This window comes from Serinus canaria, chromosome W (assembly GCF_022539315.1).
Source record: "Serinus canaria isolate serCan28SL12 chromosome W, serCan2020, whole genome shotgun sequence".
NCBI lineage: Eukaryota > Metazoa > Chordata > Aves > Passeriformes > Fringillidae > Serinus > Serinus canaria.
This window is the reverse complement of record NC_066342.1, coordinates 12,035,191-12,054,561: the sequence shown is the minus strand read 5'-3', so window position 1 is coordinate 12,054,561 and position 19,371 is coordinate 12,035,191. Positions and strand designations below refer to the sequence as shown.

Below are 19,371 nucleotides of genomic sequence, written 5' to 3'. Positions count from 1 at the left end.
TCCAGGTTCCAGTGCAATTGCCAAAGGGATTGTTTTTGATTTGCGGAGATAGAATTTGGTATGGTGTTCCTGTGAATGCAATGGGAGGTCCATGCAGCATCGGAAAGATTTCAATGTTGTCACCAGATTCAAAAATGCTAAAAAATCCAAAACGCAAGGAAAAAAGAACATTACAACATTACAGCACAGATTGTGATGATGCAGTGTACACTTGGGACAAGGCAAGGAGAATTGCGACGGCAATTTTCTCACCTCAGACAGCGTCAGGGGTGGCCTTGACTCAATTGGACCACATGGGTTGTTGGTTGAGCAAACATGCTCAATCAGTCTCTCTTGCACTGAGTGACATGTTGAAAGACGTGAGCAGTGTAAGACAGGCAACTCTGCAAAACAGGGCAGGGGTCGATTATCTGTTGCTTGCCCATGGACATGGATGTGAAGAGTTTGCGGGGATGTGTTGCATGAATCTCTCGGATCATTCACAGTCAATTACGGAAAACATTAAAAAGATAAAAGACAGTATAGAATAGCTTGGTGAGATCACTGGATCATGGACTGATGATGTAGTGAAGTTTTTTGATCTTTCTCCCATATGGAGAGAGCTTTTGAAAGTAGGATTTTACATTTTGCTAATTCTTGTAGTTCTCATGGTTTTTATTCCATGAAACCTTTTGAGTGTACGGCGCATTGTACGTTCAGTCACAAAGGAAGTGCTTTTTGTGCAAACAGAAGGGGGAGATGTGGGAACTCAGAACATCACTCCTGATGTCCAGAGCTACCGAGAGAACCCTTGGGGGTCTCGGGGGTCTTGGAATGTTGCCAAAAGCACTTGGTGGCTTGATTTTGATCCATCTAGGGATGTGCCACAGATGTATGAGAAGATGGAACCTGTGGGAATTACCCGGGTGTGAATGGTGAAGGGAAAAACGTAGTTATAGGGTAAATTACAGATTTTGGGGTTTCTGTACAGGGGGTTAAGGAGACAAGATGGAGGAAACAGGGCAGGTCACAAGACTCTTCCTCCTTCTTCTTGTCATCCATCTTCTGCTGTGGTGTTGGCACTTGGGGATTGGTCTGGGGTAAGAATGTATCCAGTGACGAGGGTGATAGGTACTGGGGATAAAAAGTAAATATGACATACGTAGTTTTTGTTATAAAAGATGTGCCCGCCTTGGGGGTTGCCAGAGTGCCTTTGGCTGCCGTGCTGGTCAGATCCCAGTCGGGCAGAGAAGGGACTTTACAGATAAGATATAATAAACAATTCTGAAGACCGAAAAATCCTGGAGTCCAGACTCATCTTTTGAGACACAGCCTGCCAGAACCACCCTAAGCGTGTGTGGGGACAGAGACAAACAGCCAAACTCCACAGACAGGGAAATATTCCTGGTGCCCTGGGTTTCCACACTGTTATTCCTGTTTCTGTCACTCATTTGTTGTCTTTTCCCTTTCGGGACACTGGCAAGATCATGTCACAAATGCTACAGAAAGTATTATATGGAAAGAAACCAAAGTTCCTCTTTTATTATACACACCCATGTCAACAGCCACTGTTATAACCCATCCAAATTAAGAACCTGTAGGCAAAACAGAGAAAATTATGGGATTGCAAGAAACTTAGGAAAAAGTGGTAATTGATGGAGACTTTAATGTCCAAAAGGAGAGAGATGAATTTGTTTTACATTTAATCTTACAGATACAGTTCGGGATTAGGTAAAAAAACGACTAGTAAAGAAAAAAGTAAAACCAGCACAGCAATTTAATTCTGTATTGACCCCAAATTATATGCTGAATCATATTATAAGACTCCAAGCAGTTATAGAAATGATAACAAATAAAGCTGCTCAGGCATTGGAATAATATTAAGTCAGCAAAGCCAAACAAAAATGCAGAGGGTAATCTTGTCCCCCAATGAGTTGCAGCTGGACCAGTTGCTGAAGACTGGAGGCAGGCCTGATCTTGACAGGCTACACCTGTAATCAATAAGAACTAGTGATATATAAGAGTAAGGAAAGAAGAGTGAGGGGAGTCAGATTATTACTGCAAGTAACTGGAACAGTCAGTGCGTAGAGGAGCTGCCTGTGAGGAACATCAAGAAGGTATGAAGCTCTGATAATACGAAATCCTTGTGTTATGATGACGCTAGAACTTGTGACATCTAAGACAACACAAAAACTGTAGTGTATCAAAATAGGTTGACTTTGGAGTATTTATTGGCTAAAAGAAGGGGGTGTTTGTGGAAAGTTTAATATATCAGATTGTTGAAAAGTGATGACCACAGAAAAGTCATTCTAGCAAAAGCAAAAGAAATCAAAGAAGAAAAAAAAATAATGTATATAATAACCCAGGTACCAGTCCAAAATTAAGAAATTAAGTTTTTTTTTCCTTTAATGTGCTACAACTGTTTTTATATTTCTTCCTTGTGTAATCCCCTGTTTTATTTTTCCAGCATAGTCCAGAAGATGCGATTAGACATGAAATATGGCTCAAGCCAAATGTTTTACAAAGAATAAGAGGGGGGAATGTGAAAAATGCATATTTTATGATTGGCTTTTCACAAATATTGAAATAAATATTATATGTGTTATGTTAGAAAGTAATGCTGTATTAATTTTCTTAAGTAGTGTGTTAAATATCATTTTAGGGTATAACATAATGTTAAAATAGAAACTATGCTATGCATACTTTTTTTAAAGAAAGTACTTGCACCGAGATAGCAGGCACAGGACACCTAAATCTTTCAGAAAAAAAAAAATTTATTGCTCTCTTATCAGAAGAAACGAACTTCTTCCTGCCTGGATCAGCTCTGAAAGTGCTGTCAGGATTAAGAGGAAGAAGTTGACACTGACCAGACAGACTCGTTTGTTTGAATGGAATTTAATTATCATGTAGGAGATGTATGAATATGCAACGGGCGATTGTGTTGTATTGCACTAAATAGTTATTTAGTTGTTTGCACTGGGTGTTTTGGTCATTTGCACTGTTCACATGATTTGTAGGTTATATCACATGATTTGTTCCTCCTCCTATTCTATCACATGTGTCATGGTTTGAGCCTGGCACAATGCCAGTGCCCCCAGGAGAACACCTACTTCCCTGGCACCTACTGTGAGATATGATCAGAGACAGAGCAAAGCAGGCTCCAACTTAAGGTTAAAAGGAAAAAAAAAAACATTTATTAACCTACAACTACAAAGAAAGACACACAAAACACAATAGAACATAAGATGAAAACCTTCCAAAATTCTTCCTCCTCCCCCCACCAACTTTCCAATTTCATTGCCACCCTTCAGACAATCGATTCTCAGTCTCTCGAGAAGAGAGGAGTCCCTCTTGCGCCACACGCCTTCCATGTCCAGTGCTCTCACCACTGCACATGGATCAGAGCTGCTTCTGGGGTTTTTCATTTTAAGGATACTTTGACCAGTTCCAAAGGGAGCACAGTCCTTCTCCTTTTGGGACACCTGTCCCCCCCAAATTTCACCCCCTGGGGCCGAGGGGTCTCTTGAACAGAGATCGTCTTCTTCTTCTTCTCTTCTTCGAGACGGAGGGCACCACCACCACCCTCCTCACCCGTTGTCTCTGTTCACTCCTCCACATCACCACACTCTCTTGGCTCTGAGCCATCGCCTCCCCCTAGAATGCAGTCTCTGTGGCACAGAAACACCAGTGGTTCTGCCGTGGCTACACAAGAAAAGTCCAGCCCAAAGCCACTCCATCATCTCCTCCCACCTAGAATTTTCTTAACATCTTTTCAATCTCAACAGCTTCTCAATTTCATCAACTTCAGGAGGACTCAGCTTTTGCAAGGTTCTCAATCTTCTTCAGAGGGGTTAAAAGTCCCGAGCTCTCTCTCTCTGCCGGTTTACTTCGTCAACTCCCACGCCTGGCTGCCCTGCTGGGCACCCCCCCTTCTCCTTCACGCCAGGCCACTATCACCGGTGCCGGCTCTGTCTCTCTCCCTCTCTCCGGGGGGGGGGGAGGGGGGGGAATGGAGGATGGCTGCCGGAAGCCCTTGCAATGTTCTCCTCCACCCTTGGGCCCAGGCCTGGCCTACCTCTCCCTCCGGCCACATGGCTCCCCTCCCCCCCCTGCCCAGCTCGGCCGGGCAGAGGGGGGAGTCTGCTCACTCTCGAGCGGGACTCCAAGAGGAAGTTCCCCTGGGAGATCACAGCTTTTAACCCCTGTGTTCTCAGAGGCGTATCCTGCCCTCAGTGGACAAACCAGGTGCCAATATTAAATCTGAACACTGATTGGCTTGCCCACACCATCACAAAAAACTTCATTTCCTTCCAAACCACGACAACATGGTTTCTCCCTCACCCACCCCTGTCCCCAATACCCCCCTGGTGGTCTATTCCCTGGTCAGTCCCTCCCCTCTCCCCTCCCTACTGGTATCCCATTGGCGGTGGTCCTCCTCCTCCTCCTCCACCCCCCATTCCCCCAGGCATAAAAGTCTCCTGCCATCAGGCTGTGCCCTCTTTTTCACCTGAGAAGTCACCAGAGTCTGAGGTGTCCCCTAGCAAGTCAATAAACAGAGGACGTCTGTCCCCATGAAGAAAAGAGCGCTTCTCGTCTTTTGCTTTTGTCTATGTAAGATTGTGTGGGCTAGGGTCAATAGCTAGCCGGAGTGGACCCAAATAGCTCCCCAAGACACGGTCTTACACTATTGCTTTTAAGGGTTAATTCTCTGTTAACGTGTGTCCTTTTTTCGGGCTTATTTTGCCCAGAAAAAGGTACCCAGACTTTCCGTAACTCTTTGTTTTTATTGTCTTGTATTGACCTAATCCTAATTGTCCAAATTTTTATTACTCTAACTATATTACTATTTTTATAACCATTTTATTACTATTAAACTTTTAAAATTTTAAAAACAAGAGATTGGCGTTTTTCACAAGTGCCATATGTATAGTGTTAAAATAACTCTGTTTTTATTTCTGCTATTAACAACAACAACAACAAAGACATATTAGTAGTGGTAGCTGATATAGTTATAAGTGAACTGTCTGTTTGGTCGGGATAACATCCAGTGAACATGTAATGAGGACCCTGCTATTGATATGCCAACTATCAGCATCTGCTGTCTGAAGAAAGCATGGGCCAAGGCCCAAACTGGAAGTGATAAAGAGAAGGAGCCAAAACCACAGCCAAGAAACATTATAGATGGATAATGATGTGATTGGCTCTCGCAATTAAGGGATGAATATTGTGTGAATATTAAGAAAAGCTTTAGTGATGTATAGTTATGTTATTGTAGTTTAGATGTCCTCTGTTCTCCCCATAGTCCCTTCCCCCCTCCCCCTTCCCCCCTGTATTGTTGCCATCAGACAGCCAGGGTTGTCTAGGACAGGTAACTAAGAAGGCGTGCATGTGTCCCTTACCTGGGGCAGTTGAGAATGGAAAAGCTTGTTGCTTAGGGGTGCAGCATGGCAACACCAGACCGCCAATCAAGTTACAAGAAGGCAGTCTCCACCAATAAATGGCAAAGAAGAGATGACTGACAGACTTTGGGAGGGGCCAGGGCTGGCTGATGCAATCCCCAGGGGTATAAAAGACTGAGCATCCATCTTGAAGATGAACCAGCCACGTGGTATGAAGGCAGGCAGTTCCCAGCGCTGCAACTTTTTTTCTTATTTAGTCCTTTTGTTGTATTTTTGTTACGGTTTAATAAACTTTTTTAAAATTTTAAAGTGAGCAGTTTTTTCTCACAGAAACAGTCATGCTCTAAAAAGGCAGACCCAAGGAGGGGCCATGTAAAGTAATTCCTGGAATATGTAAAATAGTTTATGGAAAAATATGGATATGCATAAGGGTCTGTGAATCTGCAACAGAAAAGTTATTTAAGGGGTATCCCTGAAGGTAATGGTGTGCTCTTGGCCGAGTGCCAGGATGCACCCAGCCATAATCTTTGCTTTACTGTCTTTGTTTCCTATTGTCCTTTATTAAACTTTTCTAATTTTCACAGGAGAGTGAACCATGTTTTTCACAAAAACTAAACTGGGACAACTGAAGTACCTGTCAAAAGAACGATAAACTTTAATGGAACTTCTTCTCATCATACTTAATAACTCCTTGTTATTTGCATGAGCCAATCACTACACCTTATTAATAAAACAGAGGGCGTGTTTCCCAGCCGCATGCGGCAGCTGCAACAGAGAAGCCCGGCTGCAGCTGCCAAACCTCACTGCTTTCTGCCACTGCTTCAGGCTTTTTCACTACACTCTAACCCAATAACCCATGTCCACCCAATCCCCACAGCTCCAGGTAAGGTTGTGGAGTTTTCTGTTATATTTTGTTTGCCACCCCGGGTGTGCCTGCCTCTGCCATTTCAGCCGCTGCTCCGAGGTTCCTGCTGCAGCACATTTTGCCATCCAGCCCGCCCACCATTACCACGTGAAGGAGACACAGCTGAACTCACACCACAGCGCCCCCTGCAGCTGTGGGGGAATTATCATACCCACCCTGCCCAGCTGTGAGCCTGCCAGCGCCCCTGCTGTCTGTGACCATAACTACACCAAAGGAGAAGGTGCTTGACAGCTAAGAGAAGGATGTTACTGGGGTTCTGGTTTTGTTTCTTTTTGCTGCCATTGCTGTTGTTTGTTTGCATTGTTATCAATATACACAATAGTAAAGAACTGTTTTTCCTTTTCCCATATTTTTGCCTTTTCCTGGATTAGGGCAAATTTGGGAGAAAACATCCAAAGGGGGTCCCTCCAGAAGACAAACCCACATGACCCCTCCCCCCAACCTGTTTGGGAAGGATTCCTCAGAGAGAAGTGGAAAGAACATGTTTACTTAACAGGCAAAGCACCCCCCAGCACACAAAATGAACAATACCAGATGACAACACTCATTCACTGCTCTGAAAAAGATGACAAATTCAGAAAGTCTCTCCTGGGAGTGGTCACTCTGTTATCAGTCCCTCAGGCTCTAGGAATAGCTGCTGCAGGCCACAAAGTGCAAACTAACGGTGTTTCGCAGGTCCCAGTGCAGAGCAGACTCGAGTGTTTCCAAGAAAGGGAAAGAAAACCAGTCCAGGGAAAATTCAGACTACCTAACTAAACTAACTAACAAGCAGAAGCAAAAGCAAGAGCAAACCAGGAGCAAAGCAGGAGCAAGAGCAAAGCAAAAAGCAAAACCGCACTATATACTGCCCCTTTCTCTGTGTCCCGCCAAACGTTGGAGGAGTGAGCAGGCTGATAACAAAACAAAACAAAACCTCGCTCTTCAGAGCCAGTCTTGAAGGTGCAGAGCATAATATCCAGCATAAACAGAACAACGACTGGGGATACAAGCATCATAATGTCACCCTAGGACATTCCACCCCTTATCCTCATATCATCAACATAATACCAAACATAATGAATCTTACTCACGTAAAAGCATCCATCTGTTCCCCCCAAAAAATTACAAGCAGTACCCATCATGCTCCCGTCACATCCCCACACCAGACCACTGAATTCAGGCCCCATACTACAGAGCTGCAGGATTCCCCACTTTCATTTTGCTCACTCAGAACTCCATCTTTCACTTGCTTAGACTTCGACACTTACACATTTCCTTCTATCTCCTGTCTGTGTGGTTTAATGTACAGACAATGGCAGTAACATCCAATAAACAGTGATATTTGCACATCACTCTCATCCCACAATCAGATCTCCCTGAGGTACACATCGTGTTGTTCCATCTCTCTGCGTTATCCACCATGTGCAACCTGGTCCCTGAGCAAAGACAACCCCATGAATGGGTTTGTCTGTACTCAAGGCAGAATTGATCCACACTGTCTTCCCTAACAAACCTCTGACATGTACCACTGGGACTTTACCTCCATCTATTATATTCAGGGACTCAGACTGGGCAGGACCTGCTCGCTTGGTGGAACCTCAGGTGTTAACTAACCAGGTGGCCTTTGCTAAATGCTGCTCCCAATTTTTTAAAGATCCCCCACCCAATGCTTTCAACTGGGTTTTTAACAGTCCATTGTACCTCTCCACTTTGCCTAGAGCTGGTGCGTGGTAGGGGATATGGTACACCCATTCAATGCCACGTTCCCTAGCCCAGGTGTTGATAAGGCTGTTCTTGAAATGAGTCCCATTGTCTGACTCAATCCTCTCAGGGATGCCATGTCTCCACAGGACTTGCTTTTCCAGGCCCAGGATGGTGTCACGAGCAGTAGCATGAGACACAGGGGAGGTTTCCAACCATCCCATGGTGGCTTCTACCATTGTGAGCACACAGCGCTTGCCTTGGTGTTTCTGGGGCAGGGTGATGTAGTCAATCTTCCATACCTCTCCATACTTGTACTTAGACCACGGCCCACCATATCATAGGGGCTTCACTCGCTCAGCCTGTTTGATGGGAGCACACGTCTCACAGACATGGATAACCTGCAAAATACTGTCCATGGTTAAATCCACCCCTCAGTCTCATGCCCACTTATAGGTGGCATCCCTACCCTAATGGCCTGAGGCATCATGGGCCCACCGAACCAGGAATAACTCTCCCTTGTGTTCCCAGTCTAGGTCTATCTTTGACACCTCTATCTTTGCAGCCCGGTCTACCTGCTCATTGTTTTGGTGCTCCTCATTAGCTCTACTCTTGGAGACATGGGCATCGACATGGTGAACGCTCACAGGTAGCCTCCCTACCCTAGTAGCAATGTCTTTCCACTCATCAGCAGCCCAAATTGGTTTTCCTCTTTGCTGCCAATTAGCCTCTTTCCACCTCTCCAGCCATCCCCACAGAGCATTGGCTACCATCCATGAATCACTGTAGAGGTAGACTTTTGGCGACTTCTCTCTACCTGCAATGTCTGGGGCCAGTTGAACAGCTTGGAGTCCCGCAAGTTGGCTTGATCCACCTTCTCCTTCAGTGGCCTCTGCAACCTGTCGTGTGGGGCTCCATACAGCTGCTTTCCACTTCTGATTCATCCCTACGATGCGACGGAAACCACCAGTGAAAAGATCATAGTGTGTTTCCTCTGGCGGCAGTTGGTTATATGGAAGAGCTTCTTCAGCCCATGTCACTGGTTCTTGTTCATCTGTGACACCAAAATTTTCACCTTTGGGCCAATTTGAAATTACCTCCAAAATCCCAGGGTGATTTAGTTTACCTTTATGGGTGCACTGTGTGATAAGAGCAATCCACTTGCTCCATGTAACACTGGTGGCATGGTGGGTGGAAGGAACCTTGCCTTTGAACATCGACCCCAGCACCGGTAGTCGGGGTGCCAGAAGGAATTGTGCTTCTGTACCAATCACCTCTGAGGCAGCTTGGACTCCTTCATAGGCAGCCAAGATTTCTTTCTCTGTTGGAGTGTAGTTGGCTTCAGACCCTCCGTAGCTTTGACTCCAAAATCCTAGTGGTCGACCCCAAGTCCCCCTAGGCACCTTCTGCCAAAGGCTCCAGGAAAAACCATGGTTCCCAGTTCGAGAGTAGAGCATGTTCTTCACCTCTGGTCCTGTCCTGACTGGGCCAAGGGTTATTGCATGACCAATCTCCTGCTTAATCTGGGCAAAGGCTTGTTGTTGTTCAGGGCCCCAGTGGAAATGGTTCTTCTTGCGGGTGACCAGGTAAAGAGGGCTCACGATCTGACTGTACTCGGGAATATGCATTCTCCAAAAATATATGGCGCCTAGGAAAGCTTGTGTTTCGTTCTTGTTGGTTGGTGAAGACATAGCTGTGATCTTGTTGATGACATCCATAGGAATCTGATGCTGTCCATGTTGCCACTTTACTCCTAGGAACTCAATCTCACAAGCTGATCCCTTTACTTTGCTCTTTTTGATGGTGAAACCAGCTCACAGGAGGATTTGGATGATTTTCTTTCCTTTCTCAAACACTTCTGCTGCTGTGTTCCCACACACAATGATGCCATCAATATACTGGAGGTGTTCTGGAGCCTCACCCTTTTCCAGTGCAGTTTGGATCAGTCCATGGCAGATGATAGGACTGCTTCCACCCCTGGGGCAGTTGGTTCCAGTTGTACTGCACTCCCCTCCATGTGAAAGCAAACTGAGGCCTGCATTCTGCTGCCAGAGGAATGGAGAAAAATTCATTGGCAATATCTATAGTAGCATACCACTTTGCTGACTTGGACTCTAGCTCGTACTGGAGCTCTAATATGTCCGGCACAGCAGTGCTCAGTGGTGGAGTCACTTCATTCAATGCACGGTAGTCCACCGTCAATCTCCATTCTCCCTCAGATTTACCCACAGGCCAAATGGGGCTGTTGAAGGGTGAGTGGGTCTTGCTGACCACCCCTTGAATCATCACAGCATCTCGAGATCTGCTATACTGTTGGCGATGCACTGTGGAAGTGGCAATTGGTACCTGTTGCTCTTCTCCCTTCAGAAGTCATACTGTAAATAGATTCTCGGACAGTCCAGGCAAGGTATTCAATTGCTGGATGCCCTCTGTCACTACAGCTGCTATCCCAAATGCCCACCTGAGTCCTTTTGGGTCCTTGAAATACCCACTTCATAGGTAATCTATGCCCAAAATGCGTGGGGTCTCTGGGCCAGTAAAAATAGAGTGTTTCTTCCACTCATTTCCAGTCAGGCTCAACTCAGCTTCCACCAAAGTGAAATCCTGGGATCCCCCTGTCACACCAGCAATAGAAACAGACTCTGTCCCCACATGTCTTGATGGGATAATGTGCACTGCACACCACTATCAACCAAAGCTTTTTATTGTTGTGGTTCCGATGTGCCAGGCCAACGAATCCACACAGTCCAGAAAACACGGTTTTCCCTAGCCTCTACCTGGCTAGAGGCAGGGCCTCTCTAAGCCTGGTTATCCTACTTTCCTTGGTCATATGTCTTGGAGGTTCCTTCAAGGAGATCAGATGTCATCATCATCATCATACCTGGCAGTTCGGCTATGGGCAAGTGGAGCTGCTTTCCTTTTGGTGGAACTTCCTCTCTGAGCCTTGCCTTCCTTCAATTCATGCACCCATTGTGCCAGAGAATCAGTAGATTTTCCATCACATCTCCTCATATTTTCTCCACAATCACGCAGGAAGAACCACAGCTCAGCTCGTGGGGTGCACCTTCTCTCTCCATTTGGGGAATGTCTGCGTTGGGTACCTGTCACGATCCGTCCTTATGAACGGGTTTCAAGATGGTTCGTTGAGTGATCTCAGAGTGCAAAAAACCGACATGGCTCAGGGGTTTGCAGTATTAATCAAAAACCAATGCACCTCTATTGAATGACCACAGCAAAATGTGTTGGGGAGGAACTGGGGAAAGGTATATAGCTGATAGTGGCACCCTGGAAAATGCTAAGATAAACTCTGAAATGTAAAGCCATGTGTTCTACCTGCATAAGTAGTATAATTGCTAGCTGAAAATGATTGTTTAGTAATTAAAATAATTATTGTATAATCATAAGAAGAACAATGAGAAACTGTATGTTCCTAGTCTAAGGTGGCCGTGCTTGGCTGAAATCTATGTATACTATAGAACAATGTAAGTTTAATAATTAACATGAAAGTTATATAATGATAGAATATAAAAGCATATCCATCCCGAACCTATGTCAGAGTCAGATTTGGGTCTTTACCCCTGACACCCAGAGCTCTTCAATAAAAGCACCTGCATATAATCATTTCTCGTGATTATGTGTTCCTGAACACTAACATTTTTGATGACCTGGATGGGACCCTGTGAGTGCTGCTGAGCGAGTTCGCGACTCGATCACGCTCCAGCCGGCACCGAGGGATTCTCGGGGAGCCCATCAGCTGCGACCGCCTCTGCCGCTCACAACGTCCCCGGGAGAGCAGTAAGGTGCTTTTATTCTGGTTCGGGTGCCTGCCAGTAAGATGCAGAGAAAGCTACGCTTGTTTGGGCTAAGGAATTCCTGGTGGTATTGCCTAGGCGCCTTTCCGTAAGACAATCGCGAAAGCGTTGCTGGTTCGGCATTTGGTATTCTGGATGGAGAAGCTCAAAGGAATTTTGGGCAGCAATGCCCCTATTCCACAAACTTCTCCTTTGGGGTGCTTATTACCACACTGGAAACAGGGTAATTTTGGGGAAGAATTACGTAAAGCTAAGTTGATTGATTATTGTAATACATGGTGGCCAGAATATATCTTGGAGAATGGCAAAAAATGGCCAAAATACGGTACTTTGCAATATAGCACCATTTCACAGTTAATGTTGTTTTGTAAGAAAGAAGGAAAATGGGATGAGGTTCCGTATGTTGATTTGTTTTTCTATTTACGGGAAAAGCCAGAATGTCAGGATGAATGTGGATTAATGGTGGTTAGAGCATCTGCAAGTAATAAGTGTAGGGTTTGCGAGAAATGTTGTCTAGAACACTCGGCGTTGAAAGAAAGTCTGAGTAGGGAAAATTATGCAGATATTGATTTACAGGTAGCTCCAATAAAAACAAGGGAGCCCAGACTACCCGACCTGTTTCATCTGCCCCTATCCCACTGCCTTTCCGTACCTCACCCGATCCTGAACCTGTCTCATCTAGTACACCTTTCCCTCTTTTTTCTCCTCTCCCATCATCACCTGATCCCTCTTCCTCGGAAGATGAGCAAAACCTAACTGTGATAGAAAGGAGGGGGAGGGATGCAAGTGAAAAAAATAGCAAAGGTAATGAATCAGTAACCCCAGTAGCCCACAGAACCCGAAGCCGGTCAGAGCTTGCCCCGGTTGTGGAAAGAAAAGACATAGGCAGACACAAACGGACTGTGATTGCCCCCTTGCGGCAAGGTGTAGGAGAGGAAGGGCCAGTGTATGTAAAAGTGCCCTTTTCTCCTGCAGATTTAATTATTTGGAAACAGTCAGCTGGAACTTATAGAGAAAACCCTGATAAGGTGGCACGGGTAGTAAAAATGATCATGAAAACTCAGAATCCTGACTGGGATGACATACAAGTTATATTAGACACATTAATGGATTCTACGGAGAAAGAGATGGTGCTTAAGGCAGCCAAAGAAAGGGCAAGGGAGGATATCAGAAACGGGCTCGTAAGAGGAAATTTAGATATCAATTTCCCAACTGAGGATTCAAAATGGGATCCTAATCTACTTTGTGACATGAGGAAACTACAGAAATATCAGGAGTGGATTTAAATATGAGTTCAGAATGCTGTGCCCAAAACCATAAATTGGTCTAAACTATATGAGGTTCGGCAGGAAAAGAAAGAATCTCCCACTGCGTTTTTGGAGAGGCTTAAGGAGGCAGCAAGGAAATATACAGCTCTCCAAATAGACACAGAACAAGCAAAGGTTCAGCTCGCTCTCATATTCTTGGGACAGTCACAAGACGATATTCGGAAAAAATTGCAAAACTCAGAAGGGGAAGAATTAAGGAATCTGGATAAGCTACTTGAGGTAGCCTGGAAGGTATATAATAATCACGAAAGAGAAGCTAGTAAAAGGCAACAGCAAAATCTTTTGGCAGTAATACAAGGAAAAGGTAACTCAAATTTCAGGGGACGTGGCAGAGGTAGTCGTGGTAGAGGACCAATTATGCAAGGGTTAAGCCTAAATCAATGTGCGTATTGCAAAAGGGAGGGGCATTGGAAGAGAGAGTGCCCAAACAAGCCAAACAACCAGTTTCACCAGGGCAATCAGTTCCAGCAGGAAAACATTGCCAAGGCGATGGTGTTGGGTGAATATAACAGCTGACTAGATGTGGAACCTGTAAAACAGGTTAAAGGACCTGTCATAACTATACAGTTAGGGCACAAGGAGGTCAAATTTCTAGTGGATACTGGAGCTACATATTCCGTGCTGAATGATCTACAAGGAAAAATTGGAAATAAGCAAACAACAATCGTTGGGGCTACAGGGAAGGAGGAAAATCGGCCATTCTTGCAACCCCTAGATTTGTGCTTTGGGAACAAGGTTTTAACGCATGAATTCCTATATGTACCTGAGTGTCCTATTGCGCTTTTAGGGAGGGATCTGCTGGCGAAACTTGGTGCGGTAATAACCTTTGAAAACGGGGAACTTGTAATGAAAATACCTGAATCAAAGACGGGACAGATTTTAATGATCAAAGAAAAAACAGTTCCCTCTATCCCTAGGGAGGTAGATGATGCAGTGATTCCTTCTGTATGGGAAACGGATATACCAGGGAAATCTAAATTGGCACAACCAGTGCATGTAGAGTTAAAAGAAGGGGCAAGGGCTGTACAAATCAAAACAGTATCCCATAAAACCAGAAGCACGGCAGGGAATAGTGAAGACTATTGAGAAATTCTTGAAGTACCAAGTTCTAGAAGAATGTGAATCAGAATTTAACACACCAATATTTCCAGTAAAGAAACCAAATGGAGAATAGAGATTAGTGCTAGATTTGAGAGTAATAAATAAAATAACAAAAGACATTTATCCAGTGGTAACAAATCCCTACACATTGCTAACATCCGTAAAGGAGATATATAAATGGTTTACTGTAATTGATTTAAAAGATGACTTTTTCTGCATTCCCCTTGACGAAGAAAGTAGGAAACTGTTTGCCTTTGAGTGGGAAAACCCAGGGAACAGAAGAAAGACCCAGCTCATCTGGACACGATTACCACAAGGAGTTAAAAGCAGTCCGACCCTATTTGGAAACCAACTGGCAAAGGACCTGGAAATTTGGACCGAAAATGGGCAAGTACCAAGAGACCAATACCTATTGTTGCAGTATGCTGATGATATACTAATAGCTACAGAAGAAAAAGCAACCTGTATAAAGGTAACCATTGAGATTTTAAATTCACTGGGAATGGGAGGTTAAAAAGTATCCAGAGGAAAGGCACAAATTGCCCAACAGACTGTGATCTACCTGAGATGTGAAATTTCACAAGGGCAACAAAAACTAGGTACTAACCGTATCCAAGCTATCTGTGCTATTCCAGAGCCCCAGAACTTACATGAGCTGCGAGTCTTCCTCGGGATGGCAGGATGGTGTCGCTTCTGGATCATGGACTATGGACTGATTGCGAAACCCCTGTACGAAGCTCAGAAGACGCAGCCATTCATCTGAGGCAAGCCACAGAAGGAAGCCTTCCTAAAACTAAAAGAGGCACTGACAACTGCTCCAGCATTAGGGTTGCCTGATCTGTCTAAAGATTTTCAGCTGTTTGTACATGAAAGGCTGCGCCTAGCACTAGGAGTCCTGACCCAACGTCTGGGAAGCTGGAAAAGGCCAGTGGGCTATTTTCAAAACAACTTGACAACATAAGTGCGGGGTGGTCTCCATGTCTGCGGGTGGTCACAGCCACCGTGATGCTGATACAAGAAGCCAGGAAGCTTACTATGGGAAGACACATAGATGTCTATGTACCACACATAGTAACCACTGTCTTAGAACAGAAGGGGGGCCATTGGCTATCTCCAAGCAGGATGATAAAATTCCAGGTAGTCCTGATTGAGCAGGATGATGTCACATTAAAAACAACTAACCTTTTGAATCCAGCTTTGTTCCTAGGTACCACAACTGAAGAAGGCCCATTGGAACACGACTGTGTAGAGGTAATAGAGTACACCTATTCACCAAGAGAAGACTTGAAAGACGTTCCACTAGAGCAGCCGGAGTGGGAGCTATTTACAGATGGGAGCAGCTTCGTGGAAAACAGAACCAGATACGCTGGATATGCGGTAACAACAGTCAGCACAGTAGTGGAAGCAAAGGCATTACCACCAAATACATCTGCCCAGAAGGCAGAACTGGTTGCTTTAACCAGGACACTGGAATTATGTGAAGGAAAAAAAGGTAAATATAGGGACTGACTCAAAATATGCCTTTGGGGTGGTGCATGTACACGGAGCACTGTGGAAAGAAAGAGGATTATTGTCTTCTCGCGGTACGCACATTAAACACCAAGTGCAGTCCTGCAATTGATAAAAGCAGTACAAAAACCTGAACAAGTGGCAATTATACATTGTAAAGCACACCAATCAAGAAACTCCAAAATCTGTGAAGGAAATCGAAAGGCAGACTGGGCAGCCCGACAGGTTGCTCGAGAGGTGCAAACAACAATGGCATTGATACCTTCAAAGCTCAATATATCTCAATTTAATCTGCCTCCAAAACCAAGATACTGAGTAGAGGATGAGAGACTGGCACGTTTTCTAAATGCACAAAAGAACTCGGAAGGATGGTATTTGACTGTACAAGGACAAATAGTGGTACCCCCCTTGATAATGAGAGAAATTCTACAAATTAAACATAACGAATGTCATTGGGGTGCAGAGGCATTGGTAAAATTGCTAAAGCAGAGTTTAATTTCAGTACGGATGTTAACATTGGCAAAATCAGTCATGTCAAAATGTGATATCTGCATGAAAAACAACCCAGTGGCTAGGCGACAGGCACAGCTAGGAAGAATTCGGATAGGAATAGAGCCAGGAGACTATTGGCAGGTAGATTTTGTAGAATTGCCAAGAACTCGAGGATACAAATACCTGTTAGTAGGGGTTGACACATTTTCCGGATGGCCAAAAGCCCTTCCCTGTTGCACAAACCAAGCAAAAGAAACAGTTAAGTGGTTACTACAGGAAATTATTCCCAGGTTCGGGGTACCCCAAGGGGTATCATCGGATAGGGGACCCCATTTCATAGCTACAGTAGTAAAAGAAGTAAGTAGATTGCTGGGGATAACTTGGGACCTCCACACACTGTGGAGACCCCAGTCAAGTGGACAGGAGAGAGGATGAATCAGACACTAAAGAGGCAAATCAGTAAAATGTGCCAAGAAGCCAGACTGCAGTGGCCCCAGGCTTTGCTAATAGCACTGTTGAGGATTAGGATAAAACCTAGGAGTGGGATGTCAGTCAGTCCTTATGAGATATTGTATGGGAAACCATATGAATCTCCTGAGCCTAACCCTAATGTACACGTTACAGGAAAACAGGAAGTGTATAATTATGTTCTGTCTCTCAGGAAAACTTTAGTTCGGCTCCGGAGCATCCTAGTGTGGAATAGACCAATAACTCTCGAGAATCCAGTTCATAACATACTTCCAGGAGACGAGGTGTACATTAAAAACTGGAACGAAGAACTGCTGAAAGAAAAGTGGAGTGGACCCTATCAGGTACTGCTGACCACCTTGACAGCAATGAAAGTAGCCGGTGTGGACCCCTGGATTCACTATACCCAAGTGAAGAAAGTCCATCCTGGATCACGGACTGTGTAAACTCTGGAACCAAGACTGCAGATAAGATGTGTTTAATTACTTTGAGAATGCTGTTAGTAATTGTGCTAATGTTATGGTCATTAATGTCTTTGGGATGTGGGATGCAAAAAGATCAACTAACCACTCTTCATTCTAGAATGAAGAGAGAGGAAGAAACACAGGTAATAAAAATTTCTAATGCAGTTCGAGTTGAGAATATAATGATTTGATTACTGAAAGATTTTGCCAAAATACAAAACACCAGTAGAATATCTGCCTGTCTGCCAATACCTAAGGCAGCAAGAGATCCAGTAAATTGGGGAATCATAACATCAAAACTACCTGAAATACAAAAGAACAAAACAATTGCATGCAAACAGGTACCTGAGTTGAGACAGGTGGTCAAGGAAACTTGGGAGAAAATAGGAACATGGATGAGACCTATGAGCCAGAAAGACTGTATTCTAAGTGATGGCATACTAGGAACCCCTTTGGGACAGTCAGAAGGCATCACACAATGGCAATGCTATTTGCCACACTATAAAATGATCATAGAAAATGGTACAGAAACTACTCTGGTATGGAAGTGTGAGGCCGAGGATCAGAAAGAACAGATAGAGCCTTGGGACAGTACATGGTCTGTGAGTATACTTCAAAAATTCCAATATATGGCAAACACCCCTTGGTGTATTAAGTGGGAAGGTTCTGAGAGTGAAATAGATCCAGCAGTGACAAACACTGCCACTAGTAGCAGAACGTGGGCAGACAAAGTAAGCTGGTGGGCATGCAATAAAACTTATGACTGCACTTCTGATGATGCAGAGATAAAACAGATACCACCCCTGGCAGTAGCCATACAGATTGGTTGTGCTTGCAGATGGCTCAAACATAAACAAGGCAAAATAAATTATAAAGTAATTATAGGATGTACCAAGAGTACAATTAAAAGTCCAGGACAATTTGTATGGGCAACAAGCGATGGTACCTGGACAACACATCTGCCTGTAGACGGGAAAGTAAAAGAAATTACTTTGGGCCTCCCAACCTTATGTCCAATTTGGAAAAAGTCCCCATTTAATGGAAAACATGAACTTCTGCAGATAAGAGCAAGACGAGAAGTTCTAGACAACAAAAATCCAGATGACACTTGGCAAGAACCCTCTAGTGGAGTGAAACTTGGGTGGGCCCTAGAGTCTTTACTTGGTCCTATAGCAAACTATCAGAATAAAGAGATGCTGTACAAACTTACAGGTCAGGTAGATAGACTAGCAAGAATCACCCGGGAAGGATTTAAAGAATTAAACGTACAATTACAAGCCACCACAAAAATGACTTTGCAAAATCGATTAGCCTTAGATTTGTTACTCCTGAAGGAGCATGGAGTATGTGGATTTTTAAAGGGACGAGTTGATCATTGCTGCGTTCACATCCCACATGTAACTGCAGATGTAGAATATGACATCAATCAGTTGAAACAAATAGAGCATGAAGCACAAGAAGAGCAAAAGGATTTGACTAAAAGTTGGTTAGGAAAAATCTTTAAAGGGTTAGGGTGGAATGTGAGTTCATGGATTAAATCTATCATTGAGAGTGTGATAATCTTACTAATTGTATTCTTAGCAATTTGGTTAGTTTACAGCATTTTAAGGAGAGAAATACAGAAGAAAACCTCCTGGAACCAGAAAATAATAAAGGCACTGACACGAGATCCACGCCCACTATCTTCTGGTTCTCCAGCCCGTGATAGCATCCACGACAACTTTTCCATCAACCCTGGATTTGAAGAACATCAAACATAGATTGAGAAGTAAAGGACTGTATCAAGTGAAAACATTTGCACCTACAGTGAAGTGAAAATGCTTTCAAAGTGGGGATAATTATAGTGGCGCCCTGGAAAATGCTAAGATAAACTCTGAAATGTCAAGCCTTGTGTTCTACCTGCATAAGTAGTATAATTGCTAGCTGAAAATGATTGTTTAGTAATTAAAATGATTATTGTATAATCATAAGAAGAACAATGAGAAACTGTATGTTCCTAGTCTAAGGTGGCTGTGCTTGGCTGAAATCTATGTATACTATAGAACAATGTAAGTTTAATAATTAACATGAAAGTTATATAATGATAGAATATAAAAGCATATCCATCCCGAACCTATGTCAGAGTCAGATTTGGGTCTTTCCCCTGACACCCAGAGCTCTTCAATAAAAGCACCTGCATATAATCATTTCTCTTGATTATGTGTTCCTGAACGC

The 19,371-nt window shown here is 44.0% G+C and overlaps 1 protein-coding gene across 3 annotated transcripts in view; it reads right to left on the bottom strand.

Annotated features, from left to right (window-relative positions):
- LOC103824724 (DDB1- and CUL4-associated factor 12-like) overlaps positions 1–19,371 on the bottom strand; it is an 830,860-nt gene that overhangs the window by 683,391 nt on the left and 128,098 nt on the right. The window contains exon 10 of one of the 3 annotated variants that reach the window (XR_007780321.1): positions 3,145–3,461. The exons of the other annotated variants lie outside the window; for them this stretch is intronic. The gene's annotated coding sequence lies outside the window, so the exon portion shown is untranslated. Of the gene's footprint in view, positions 1–3,144; positions 3,462–19,371 lie in introns of those variants that run through there. 3 annotated transcript variants of the gene reach the window in all.